This window comes from Pangasianodon hypophthalmus, chromosome 15, assembly GCF_027358585.1.
Source record: "Pangasianodon hypophthalmus isolate fPanHyp1 chromosome 15, fPanHyp1.pri, whole genome shotgun sequence".
Taxonomy (NCBI): Eukaryota; Metazoa; Chordata; class Actinopteri; order Siluriformes; family Pangasiidae; genus Pangasianodon; species Pangasianodon hypophthalmus.
The window spans coordinates 22,956,521-22,969,057 of NC_069724.1; the positions used below are offsets into that span (position 1 = coordinate 22,956,521).

Below are 12,537 nucleotides of genomic sequence, written 5' to 3' on the forward strand. Positions count from 1 at the left end.
TGTGTGTGTGTGTGTGTGTGTGTGTGTGTGTGTGTGTGTGTGCTGTTTTCTGGGTGGCAGGAAATTAGCCCAATCCCAATAACATGAGCCCGAAGCGTCATTACCTGCAGCGAGAGGGGGGCAAACACAAAGCTGCTTTCACACAAAATCAGGGTCGATTTACGAGTCATCATGATACTCAAGACAAAACACTGACCGCTATTGATCACATCTCTACACGTGACCCCGAAATCGTTTCGAGCAGTGGGGGTTTGGAGCGACCCGAATCTACGTCAGCATGTACGCTAAAATTAGAACGATGATAAACGATGCTTTCCCATCACGCTTCACAGTAAATGCACCTTCATTCATTCAGTCTGAATCTCTGAATCAGCACCAAATTGATTCTTTTGATTCGTTCGCTATGTAGTTTGGTTTTTATTTTCACATAATTAAACAAAAAATACTGAGGAGTGTGGAGGACTGAAAATGAAAATCTGTCAGAAATACAGCGACAGAACAAGCTACAAACTTTGTCTGAGCTAAATAAACGGTGCGATGAAGATAATAGCTAGTTCGAAACATTTTGTGCATCGCATCCAACGTTTATTTTCTCTTTTCTGGCAAATCTCCATGACACATGGCATTTCTGCAGTGCTACAGCTCTGTCCTTTGGCTCAGTTTAGCATTAAAAAAAAACACAACACTAGAACCCAAAACCCAAACACACGACATGTTTGATTCACTTCCTGCACGAGTCGAATCAGAGTCAAATCGCTTTTTCACTGATTCAATTCTGCACCAAGGCGGAGAACCCCCTCCTCACTCCATTCCTATATTCTCAGTCCACTACACATTTCCTAAATCCAATCCAATTTGCCTCTCTCCATACCTACAACCTCCACCTCAATCAATAACCCTCCTCTCTCTCTCTCTCTCTCTCTCTCTCTCTCTCTCTCTCTCTCTCTCTGGGAATCGTTCTGGAAGAGTGAACACGGATCCTGAATCAGCTTTGTTTGGGCACCATTTAAATTACATCAGGTCAAAGAGTCAATTGTGTGGAAGTGTCCGCCTCGTCCACCCCGTCCACCCTGTCCGCCTCGTCCACCCATCCCTTCCTGATATAATCCTCTGTAGCACAGGTCGTGTTTTTATAAAGGGAAAGGCTGAAAATGTGGAACCTCGACAATACATTCCAGCACACGCTCACAAATATTTCCACTGGACTGGGTTTTGGTGGAGGTGCAGACGCAAGCCAGATCTTCTGTTACTGGCCAATAAGATGACGATTAACACCACATGTGATCCAACAGCTGGACGTTCGTCATGATTACAGTTCCTTAAGGACAGTTCAGTTGAGGATTGACAGCCCTGTTGTTTCTTAGTGCACTATCCTTCACTCAGGCAATGAACTTAAGTAACGAATAAAACACTATGAGTGCAGTGTGACGTGTCAACACCCTGAAGCTGATTATTTTCCAATAGCAGGATGTCCTGAAGTGAAGGTTTATTGCTTTCCAGTTATAGTTACATTTAATGTGGGTGAACAGCCACAAAACAAGCTCCTCTTATCACTTGTGTTACAACAGCTATAAACAGTCGTTCCCTCACCAGGCTCTCCTCTCTCATCAAGTTAATAATGAAAAGAAACTTGCTGTGTTACTGAGAAAAGCGAAAGCACAAACTCCTCCATCCCGTGGTGGAAAACTGACCGTTACAAAGCGCTGACACTGGAGACTCCTTCCATAAATGTTACATTTATTGAAAATTGAAAAACTCGGTTCATTATTAAACTTAGATCCTAAATTTAGAAGACTTGCTGAATGAGCCGTTACTATAGAAACAATAAATATTAGAACGAGCGCATTCACATAAACCTGTGGATTGATTTATTGTCAGAGACGCTGTTATAGACAAGTAAATCAACACCTTCTGACCAATCAGGATTGAGAAAAATGCTCGAGGGATTTGTTATAATTGCGGAGTTACGTTTCCTCCATAGGTCACTCTAGGTAAGGGTGTAAGTGTGTAAATGTAAGTGTGTGTGTTTGTGTGTAAAACCAGCTACAGTCTCTCTCTCTCTCTCAGCAGGGGGTAAAGTGCAGGTCGATCGTCTGTGGCCACTTTGCAGCCAGCGTGTGTGTGTGTGTGTGTGTGTGCGTGTAGCCTATACGACGACGGAGGCAGGTTGAGACAAGGCGAGGTCGTGTCACCTCCCCCTCCCCCTCCTACAGCACACAGCTTTTAAGGCTTTATGTAGCTGAAACGACTTCGCCGAGGAGAATCCAAACTGGAATCCTGGCACGCAAAAAGCAGAAGAGGCGCCCCAAATTTATGTCCTCCTGCAAAGCCGTCACATGGAGGGAGAGGAAAGCAATAAAAACGCTCTGTTTCTCCTCCATTTCTGGTTACATTGTATATGCATGCTTATAGTTTATTTAGTTGAGTCTTATTTAAGCATGCCAATGCATCATTTCCAGGGTTCTCATAGCAGTTCAAATCTTCACGCTTTTCCCATGACAAGACCGCCAAATAACATTTCCATTCTTCGCCCATAAATCATGAGCCGTATGCGGATGTCAGGGCCTTATTACTCACGTCATCAGGGTATTAAAAATATAGCCTAAAGGTCTTTCTAGGGAGGCCTCTCCGTAAATGTTTTATGACTCGTTGTTGTTTTGTTAGCGTTAGAAAAATATTTCTTTTAGGTCCCATAAAGGAGGCTTTAACTTCCAGCCGCAGACTCATTTTCTTCAATAACCTGCAAAATTTGCTATAAATATACAGAAATTATAAATAAACTATAAACAAGGACAATTTAAAAGTCATAGATAAAGCAAAGTAGTTAGATTTCCTGGCATTAAGTAAGGAATAAATCACTCGGCAGCACGCTGTGGTAGAAAAATAATCAACAGAGTGCTCGCACGCAGAGGTTGATTATTTTATAACAACAGCATGTCCTGAACATTTCTCTTATACAACAGCAGCTCGCCATTGCTAAACTGTTTCCGTTAATTAAAGAATGGAACAATGTACTTTTTATCCATTTATAGCTACATGTTAAATGTTGTGGAACGTCCACAAGACAAGCAAGTTTTCTCTTAAGCTTGAAAAAAACAAACAAACAAACAAACAAAAAACACAGCTTGTAATGTTACAGAGAAAACCTCAAAGTAAACAACTCTGTCAAGAAGACCTTGTTATAGCGCTGACACTGGAGACTCCTTCCATAAACAAACATCTCCTCACTTAAAACGTCACCACATCACACAAACTACACACCCGTTTACATGGAACGTCCTCGTTACAAGTTCCTGTGAACGAGCTGTTACTATAGAAACGATAACATATTAGAACAAGTGTCTTAAGCCGCTGATATAGAAAATTTATATAAAAACCCATTCTGACCAATCAGAATGGAGAATTCAACAGTGCCATGGTATAAAAGACATACTGATTAGAAAACTAAGACTTTTTAGAGACCTTCAGCAGTAGCGTTATTATCTAAATGAGACAAATCATGAAGTAGACGTATATAAAGTCTATATCCTTAAATCTGACTCTTGTTTTTAAAGGCAGCTTTCAACGAGGGCTAATTAGTCTTATCCCAAAGCTACACTCCATTGATCCTGTTTTATTTCAAACACAGATCGAGTTGCTTCCAGACGTCCGTGCAGAAGCCTGAGGCCGGTAAACGCCATATCCTTAAATCCTTCAAGGCACCCTCAAAGCATTCAACCCACTGACATTCATCAACATCAGGAGATTTAAAACCGTCTGTGAAGCTCAGATCTGCGGGCGGGTCACGTGAACGACCCCCATCCATCTGCGAAGGCACGACACGAGGAACCAGTAGCTGCTCTGTCAAGACCGTAATGAAACGTCAGTCTAGAGATTCCTTCAAATCAAATCAGACTTCCTTTCCAGTACTGCTAACCCAATCACTGCTGGAATGAAGCCATTTTTTGAAGTCTGGGCTTAAAATACATGACATCTCTAATGAGACTGGACATCCAGTGGGATCCCACAATGCATCTGAGCAGACCTCGTGCTTCTAACAGAGCTGATTAAACTGTTTACTTATGTAACAACTGAAGCTGTTTTAAACAGTCATGGTAAAAACTTCCAGAAGGTTAGCATTACAGTTGAGTAAACAGCTTTCAGCGCTATAAGCAAGCATGCCTCATTTTAGCCCTTATCTTTAATGTGTTTCACACAAACTCTCTGGGTTTTTTAGGACACGGAGGTTCCCATGGATCACTGCAACCCTTTTCCCATGCAAAAATACCGGAATCAGCTCACAGCTTTGCGTTAACTAACATCAAACCCATGCACAAGGGCTTTCTTTTTTTCTTTTGCACTAGCCTTCTAATGCCATCTAAAAATATCATGATAATATTCTAACTATTCAGGGCTGTCATGGTAACCTGTTTCTCATTGTTCACGCTGGCTGATTTTTCCCGCCTCGCTCCCATCCTCGTCCCCAACGCGTTGCAAAAAAACACCATTTCGAAGCTTCTTCAGTCTAAACGTAACATAAAAACAACAAATCTCAGAAACTGTCTCCAAGTCTCTCCCCACGTTGGGCGCCACAATCGGTCGTTATTAGTGGAAATACCCGGCCTGAGCAGAGAGTGCAGAAGACAACGACGAGAACAGCACACGACTAAACTATACTATAATTATACAATTGCAATATATTATATTAATATAATTATATGCAGTATTCGTGAAAATCCACTTCGTTTGGAAAAAACGCACGTATCCTACAAGAGCTCCCGAGTTTGGGACAGTGAACCTCGATTGATTGGCATCAAATGTACGATTGGTGATGAGTTTCTACGATTTTATATACGGATCTCGCTGTCAAGTTTACATAAATCGCTTATTTATTTCAATTACACTCTAATTTAATAAAAAATCTGGCAAATCTCAGTTAATGACTTGAAAGAAAGATCCAAAAGAAATGAAGATGAATAAGACTTGCCATTCGATTAGGGCAAAAATAATGTGCGCTGCACTCAAACAACAAATGTTTGTTTTCCGCAAAGCAGATTTTAAAATTTAGGGCGTTTCCTCTTAAGCTGTGCAACTGGTGCAATTTACTGGAATTGAAATTAGTCGCATTCTACAATATTAACATGCCGAGGCACATCTTTGACCTTTCGTTACCTGCTGATGCACAGAAGAAATAAGGGACAATAAAAAAAAAATAAATAAATAAAAAAAAAAAACCAGCTTGCGTCCACATGAGCCTTCAGGAGACAGGTCATTAACATGAACACCGAGCTCTGGTGTCCTTCGCCTGAGGTCTGAGGAATCTCCTGGGACGAGCAGCTGATTGCGAATCAATTAAACCTGCCGTCGCATTTAAAGGTCGGACAAAACATGCATAAAAATAAGCTTCCTGCTAAGAGCAAGCGCGCTGCACTTATTTCACGGTGTAGCGTTTCGTATGTGAACACATGGGTTTTGCTGCAGGAGAAAAACTAAAAGCTCGCTGTTTGTTTGTTTTCCGCTTCGTTCCATCTGATGTCGTTTTTCATTGAACAACTAACTGAAGCATTAAACTGTAACGTGTCTGAAATTTAAGAAGAGCTGAACTTTCATACCTCATGATCTGAAGAGTTTTGCCGAACACGTCATTACGGGCTAAACGCTGAAACTGGCCTTTGTAAGTGACCGAGACGAGGTTTGTAATTTGTCTAATAATGGATGTGCCTGGCTCTGAAGCGAGGGCAACAGGGCATCTTTAGCCCAGCGGGTACTTTCCAGCGTTGTAACAGAATAAGGGCACCCACCTGTCTCATCGCTGCTGTTCCCACTGCTCTCTGTACACACACTGAAAGATGTTGGCAAAGTGACACAAAGCCTGTCTCTATTCGCTTTCTCCGTAGAGAAAGAGATACTCAGCTTGTGCCCTGTCCTCTCTAAATAAAGTGAGGGAAAGGAGAAGTGGAGCGCTCTCACCTGATCGTATTCACCTAAACGCTGGAACAGAGCTCGGCTCGCTGTGCCCTTTCGCCGGGATAATGTTTTACCAGGACATGTGATTACTAGAGGATCCAACCGGGCGTGACGACGCCCATCGACTGCCTGGCAGCAAAACGTCTGATAGAATCTGATAAAATCCAGCAAACAGCAATCACAATAAAGTCCATTTTTATGATCCTGGTATCCTTATTTCTCAGCCATATCGAGTCATAAAATCAAAACTGGTCTGCGCTGGTATTTACCTGAACCATACATCCGGCGTACGGACGCTAACATCAACACGCTCAATATCTATCTAACGCTAGTTCACTAACAAAAATAACCTCTGATGTTATCAAGTTGCCTAACAAGCAATTTTATTTTGTCGTTGTTTTGTAGCTTGCTATTATTCTGCGCAATAAAAACAAACCTGGCGTGACGTTAAAATGAATGTAATGCTAGACTAGTTCGTTAGCTATGCTGCAACTTGTAATTTCCAACCTCTGACTTGGAAAAAACCCAAAGAAAACATTCAGCAACTCGGAATTCCTAATCGGCAAATTGGGATGGTCTCCTCAACCTCGAGTTCAGCAAGTGACGCCAAATCAACATGAACCGTACACAAAGTAGCACTTCTTATGTTTACATGAGTTATACTGTACAGTATATACAAGTATTCGCTTTAGTTCAATGCAGCGCTAGCGTTAACTAGCTACTTAATGCAAATAAACCTAACTTTACCAAATTAGCTCTACCTTTTGGATACGTTTTTGGAGCTCGTTACTGTTTTGTGATGATTGTTGACGTTAATAGTTATTATGTAAAAAAATAACAGCTATACTTTCAATATCAGGTAGAGACTGATGTTGATGATGCAATAGGTAAACATTCCTGATTCAGATGCAATGTCGTACTCTACAAGGCCGGCTGACAGAAAAGCGACGCAAGTCTACGATCAAGCAGTGACGGAAACACTATTATTGTAACGTCTTACGCAAATGTGGACAATCCACATTTTCATTTTCAGAATTTCCGAATTTTCACAAAAATTTCTGCAAACTTACTTGACTGTTTCGATAAAAGCTTAACCCATCACTGTGAACCAAGCTACACTCGTTACCAATGTGAAACTTCGCCATCCTTTGCTTCTTATCCTACCAACATCCATTAACGAGTAAAGGATCCGGTCAGATGTCGAAGAATACCACAACAGCTACTTTACATTAATTCACATTAAGCCACAGCATGACACCATCACAAGCAAACTGTCATACCGTGTCCACGACGTCATGATGACTAAGCCACATTACAGAATTGTTTCCTGTTACATTACATTTCCTGTTGCATTACAAAGCACATCAGTTTCCCACCTCTTCATGTGGTTGGGATTATTTAGAAATCAACACCTGGCAACCTTCGAGAAGGAGTGCCGATTCCATCCTGGGGTTTTTATTATGGATTTAGCTGAAACTCTATCTTGTAGACTCTAAGGCTAATGTTTTACTACCTAACAGAGCATGGCTGAGAATGAACAACAACAGGTCTGTTGGATCCTTTCTCTCCCTCCTGTACAAAAACTACAACAATGTCAGAGGTTTTTTTTTTTTCAGAATATAAACAAACATCAACAGAACAAACACCGACACTAGAGACTCCTTCTGTAAATGTTTAGTAACTATCTCTTTATGGAAAATGATTATAGGCAGCTGCACAACTGTCAGAGCTGCTGTTATAGAAAATTACTCAACTGTGTTTTATATTAGGTGCAGTTCAATTTATTGAAGATTTATATGGTGCTAATCACACCATAAGGTTTCATTCCCATCATGCACCACCATGACGTATTAAACATACTCTGAGTAAAATGCTAGCAACCTCAAATCAGCTGTGATCATCGATTAGCCGATGACACGATGCCTCCGTGTGAAAGCAAGACCATAAAACATCAAGTCAAGGACATGGTATCGACATCAACTCAAAACACAGGCCTCGTCTCATCAAAATAAACCGCCTCGGGGGAATCTGAGGGAAGCAATGTCATTGTGGAAAGACGAGCACGATGGCATGTGCTCTAATTAACTTCCAACTGACTAACGTGACTGGAACAAAGGATGAGGGCCATGAATAAGAACCAATCATTCAGTGAATAAAGCATGAATCAGGCAGCAGACGATGGGGAAGCCATAAAATATCCTGACAAAATTTTCCAACTTGAAAAAGCTAGCAAACCCAAGCTTGAGCTTTTTCCCCCCTTTTTTAAACACCAACCCTGAGAACTTTCAGGCAAATGGAAAGAAGAAAATCGCCGAATGCGTCACTGGGATGCACTCAAGAGCAAATCAGACATGTTTCGCAAATCCCAAACATATCTAAATTTAAAACTTGTCAGATATAATCCAGGTATTGTTACGGATTCAAACCTTGTAAGTTAGCTTCTATACCATAAACATGACAGATTCCCAAAATACATATCATTGATACGGTGAAATTTTCTGGAAGGAGACATTTTATTTAAACATGTATGGAAGGAGTCTCCAGTGTCAGCGCAGGTTTACATTTTTCCACCGCAGGAAAGTCTTCGAACGGAGGAGTTGGCGCTTTTACCAGTTTCTTGGTAACACAGCAAGCTGCCTTATTAACTTCAATAACTTATTAACTGTTTATAGCTGCGATAACATAAGCGATAACAGGAGCTCACCTGTTTCACAGACACTCCGTGACACGAAAACTGTAACTATAAACAGATAAAAATTATGTAAAATCTAACTGCTGGCAAATTACTGTGGTATAAGAGGAAGAAAACACTTCAGGACATGCTGTTATTGGAAAACGGTCTCTAAGGGACGCTTCACGACAGGCCACATCAAACCTGAATGTTGTGGACTTGGAATGTCATATATTACGTTTGAATTTTTTTCATGAGGCTAAAAGTCACGGATATGCAAGAGTCTAATGGTTACCCAGATACACTTGGCAGGATTTGGTTTTATTTATTTATTTTTTAAACAAATTGTAGTTACATGACGGTCTTATTTTTATCTCATAAAATAATTATCGAACAGAAGCAGACTTCTTTTCTTGTTTCTAGCCCATCACAAACGTCAGACTGAAACCCAGGAACATGTGAAGCATTCGATGTTCAGGTCATGTCTGGCTTAGCGTGACTATCTGACGTGACCCTGAAGATGACAGGAATAAAGATGAACCCGTTACGTCTGTTTTTGTGGTATTTATCCTTTTTTCCCAAGATAAACAGATAAGAGTATTAGGTGACAAAGCTGTACGGACGTGTTGGGGATTTTTAATAACATTCACAATCATGTTTTGAACCTTATTTAAAGAGACACACTGTTTTCAGGGAGTTGTGATGTGGTCTGACGCGTAGCTGATTACTTTCCTATAATGGCACTCCCCCAAAAGTGTTTTATTCCACTTACACCACAGAATTTCGGATTTTAGTGCCTCCCAGTGCATTTTTATCCTCATTTTGGACAAGTCTGAGTTTCCTCACATGGTTTGGTGGTTGAAATGTTTTCATTACTTTTTAGTTCAAGCCAGGACCCAGAGTTAAATCCCCCTAACACACACCTTGAGCACTTATGGAGCACACACTCCTGACACAGAGCCTTTTGTTGTTTAACTGAAGGACTTGCTAATTTATGCCCAAAACACCCTGAATGACCTTTAAAACCCAGACAGACGGATATTCAGCTCTTTTTTTAGAAACCTGGACGCAAAAATATCTCAAAACCGAACACATTTTTTAAAATTGACTGCTATTAAAGTGACCAAATTGTGAATTAAGTCAGTAAAACGATGTTAGCTAGTTGAGACACGAAACTGTTGTTATGACAACCGAAAATACCTCAGGAGAAAAATCACCCCGAGATACACGCGCCGCTTGCAACACACGTCAATTCACAACCCTGCCCAATTAATAAACCATATAAAACTGGTCAATATCACATCCAGAGTATTTCATCTCACGTATTTTAAAAATACGCTTCAAATAAATAAATAAATAAACCTTTAATTTATATTTTTAAAAAAAACCCGCTGCGCGCGAGCACCTCAGTAACAAGTGCACGCAAGCTCAAAGTCCAACTAACAGCCGCTCGCGCTCAGTTATTCCTCAGGTTATTCCTCAAAAAAAACAACAAACAATATAAATTAAAACACGGAACTGATATAAACCTTAAATAAACACACTAACCTGGTGATTAAAACGGTTTTTCGATGTCCACCGGCGATTTAAAGCGGCCCACGGTGGCTTGAATAAACGTGACAAGTTAGTGAGAGCGTCTCAGCATGGCGGAGGCGATTCAAACCCGGGTTGCCAGATCGGACAAATCTAAACATTTAAGGTTTAAAAACAACAGACACTAATTTTCATTTCAGTTTCAGAATCAGTTCATTTTACTGATTTTTTCTCCTCATCTGATTAAAAAAAAAATCATCCTGAAAGATTAGGACTTGGAAAGCTAACCCAAGCCATCCTGTTACATCTTGTTGTGATTGGGCATCATTTAACCCTTAATAAAGGAAATGTTATTATATTTTTTAATCATTTTCAAGCTAAAAACATATGTTTAATCATTAAAAAATGTGTTAACCCATCTCAAGAGACAACATTTCATTTTAATAAGGTTTCTTTGCCAAGGTTTTGTTAAAATACGTTGAGTTTTATTTATTTTTTTTTAGCATAGCGTTAGCTAATACAGAAAATGTGATCAACTAGCATCCATGCTAATGGCATAAAGACATTAAGGACATTATTTACTTAAAATATGTTTTCTGTCTTTGGATAAGAATGAGAAAACGAATGAGAGAATGAGAGAATTTTCTTCTTCCTATGATCTTCAGGAAATTCAGATGATGTAACTTCCTGCTGAAGTCTTCCAGGGAAATGTGTTCAGGTAAAAGAGTGAATGTAAAATTAAAATGTACATTTTTCATAACTTATAATGGATGATTCATGGAAAAGCATGTTTCAAGCATGAGATGTTAAATAAATTCACATGTTAATGCAAAAATAATAAGACTTTTGTAGTATTTTAATAATTATATTTACAGGAGAAGTGTACTGTGCTGTTTATAAGTGCTGTAGATTTAAGATTTTATTAATGTTTTAAGTTTATCTAAACCATGCGCATAGGTTATTTTGAAAGACACTTTACCTGTGATTTAAACCTATTTTTAAACTTTACTTTACATACATGTTCATATATGTAATATTGGTGGAAAACAAATGGCACCCCAATCATGGAGTCACTCAGACGCGGGAACTAAATAGCCACTAAATGCATATATTCCGTATTATAGCAATATTTCAACAGATTAGAAACCATGCATGATAAAATACCTATATTTTCTATTATTCTGTACAAAACGTAGTGATGTTTATGGCACAAACATTTCTTTTCATATCACGTAAACCTTTTTGTATCTCCTAGAATAAACTACACACATTTACCTGGGTTTTCTCCAATCCAGTCTCTAGGTTAGGTAATCCAATAAAATCTTCATTGCAGACCTCAAATGACTTTTAACATGTTTTAGCAATGATAAAAGTCCAGTATCTTGCAGTGCAGTCCAGTATCTTCTTTCTTCCATGCAAACGAACCAGATGTCGAAATAAGATTTTTAGTATTATAGTTATTTTTATTTATAAGTAGGTCCATCCATGCAATATATTGGCCACCTTGTGGTAATTGGGTGTTTGGCAACTGCCTGGTTTGTACTTAGAACTGGTTATGGTTAGAAACATTTGCACAACAGATATTTTGAAGTTTCCCCATGTTTTCTTTTGATATATAGTAAAAACAAAAACAAAACAAAACAAAAAAAACATGTAGGTCTCTTTATTGCAAATGTGAGAACTGGTAATTGCTGTAAATAATACAGATAATAATAATTCGGCTGTCCTTCATAATCCTCAGATGTCTTTCTTGCCGCTGGGGATTAATAAGTGGGCTAAGTAAACTGCCTGTATGTATGTATACATGTGTGTACGCTAGCTTCTACACACACCCTTTTGTGTGTTTGCAAAATTTAGGCATGAGACCCCTGATAAATGCAATAAAAAAAATTGAAATAGCAATTAAAAATGGACTAGTCTTTGCTTTTCTGCAAACTGACCACACCCACTTGACTAAAAACTACATATGTCTCAAGAGTTGCTAAATTCTGGGCCAGAAAAATGCAACCAGAAGCCTGAAATGTAGAGATTAGTATGATCGATTGGACGGCACCATTATGAATCATAGTTTTGTCCTTTTGAGTGTATTAAAGCACATCAAGGTCAAGTCGAGTCATGGTTACATCATTTATTTAAAGCACAATGTGCCTGCATTTGTTCCTTTCACATGGTTGGATTTATGAGTTTGGTTATTGCCCAGTGTTCAGATACTTTGGATTGCGGTGGGCTTTAATGCACCATTCAGGTATTCCACCTACAAATATAAGAATATTAAGGTGCTGGACACATGTCCTATGGTATTGGAGTCGTATTTTCTCTCCCTATTTAGAGTACAAATATGACATTTAGGAAGAAGTATATATCAACATTGCTATTTTAATAGCTGA

The 12,537-nt window shown here is 39.3% G+C and overlaps 1 protein-coding gene across 6 annotated transcripts in view; it reads right to left on the reverse strand.

Moving 5' to 3' along the window:
- sema4d (sema domain, immunoglobulin domain (Ig), transmembrane domain (TM) and short cytoplasmic domain, (semaphorin) 4D) overlaps positions 1-10,301 on the reverse strand; it is a 71,507-nt gene extending 61,206 nt beyond the window's left edge. For 4 of the 6 annotated variants that reach the window (XM_026928925.3, XM_026928924.3, XM_026928916.3 and 1 more), the window contains exon 1: positions 10,166-10,301. The gene's annotated coding sequence lies outside the window, so the exon portion shown is untranslated. Of the gene's footprint in view, positions 1-5,780; positions 8,315-10,165 lie in introns of those variants that run through there. The other 2 variants (XM_026928920.3, XM_053240099.1) reach the window with 2 other exon arrangements.
- Between the last annotated feature and the right edge of the window lie 2,236 nt (positions 10,302-12,537).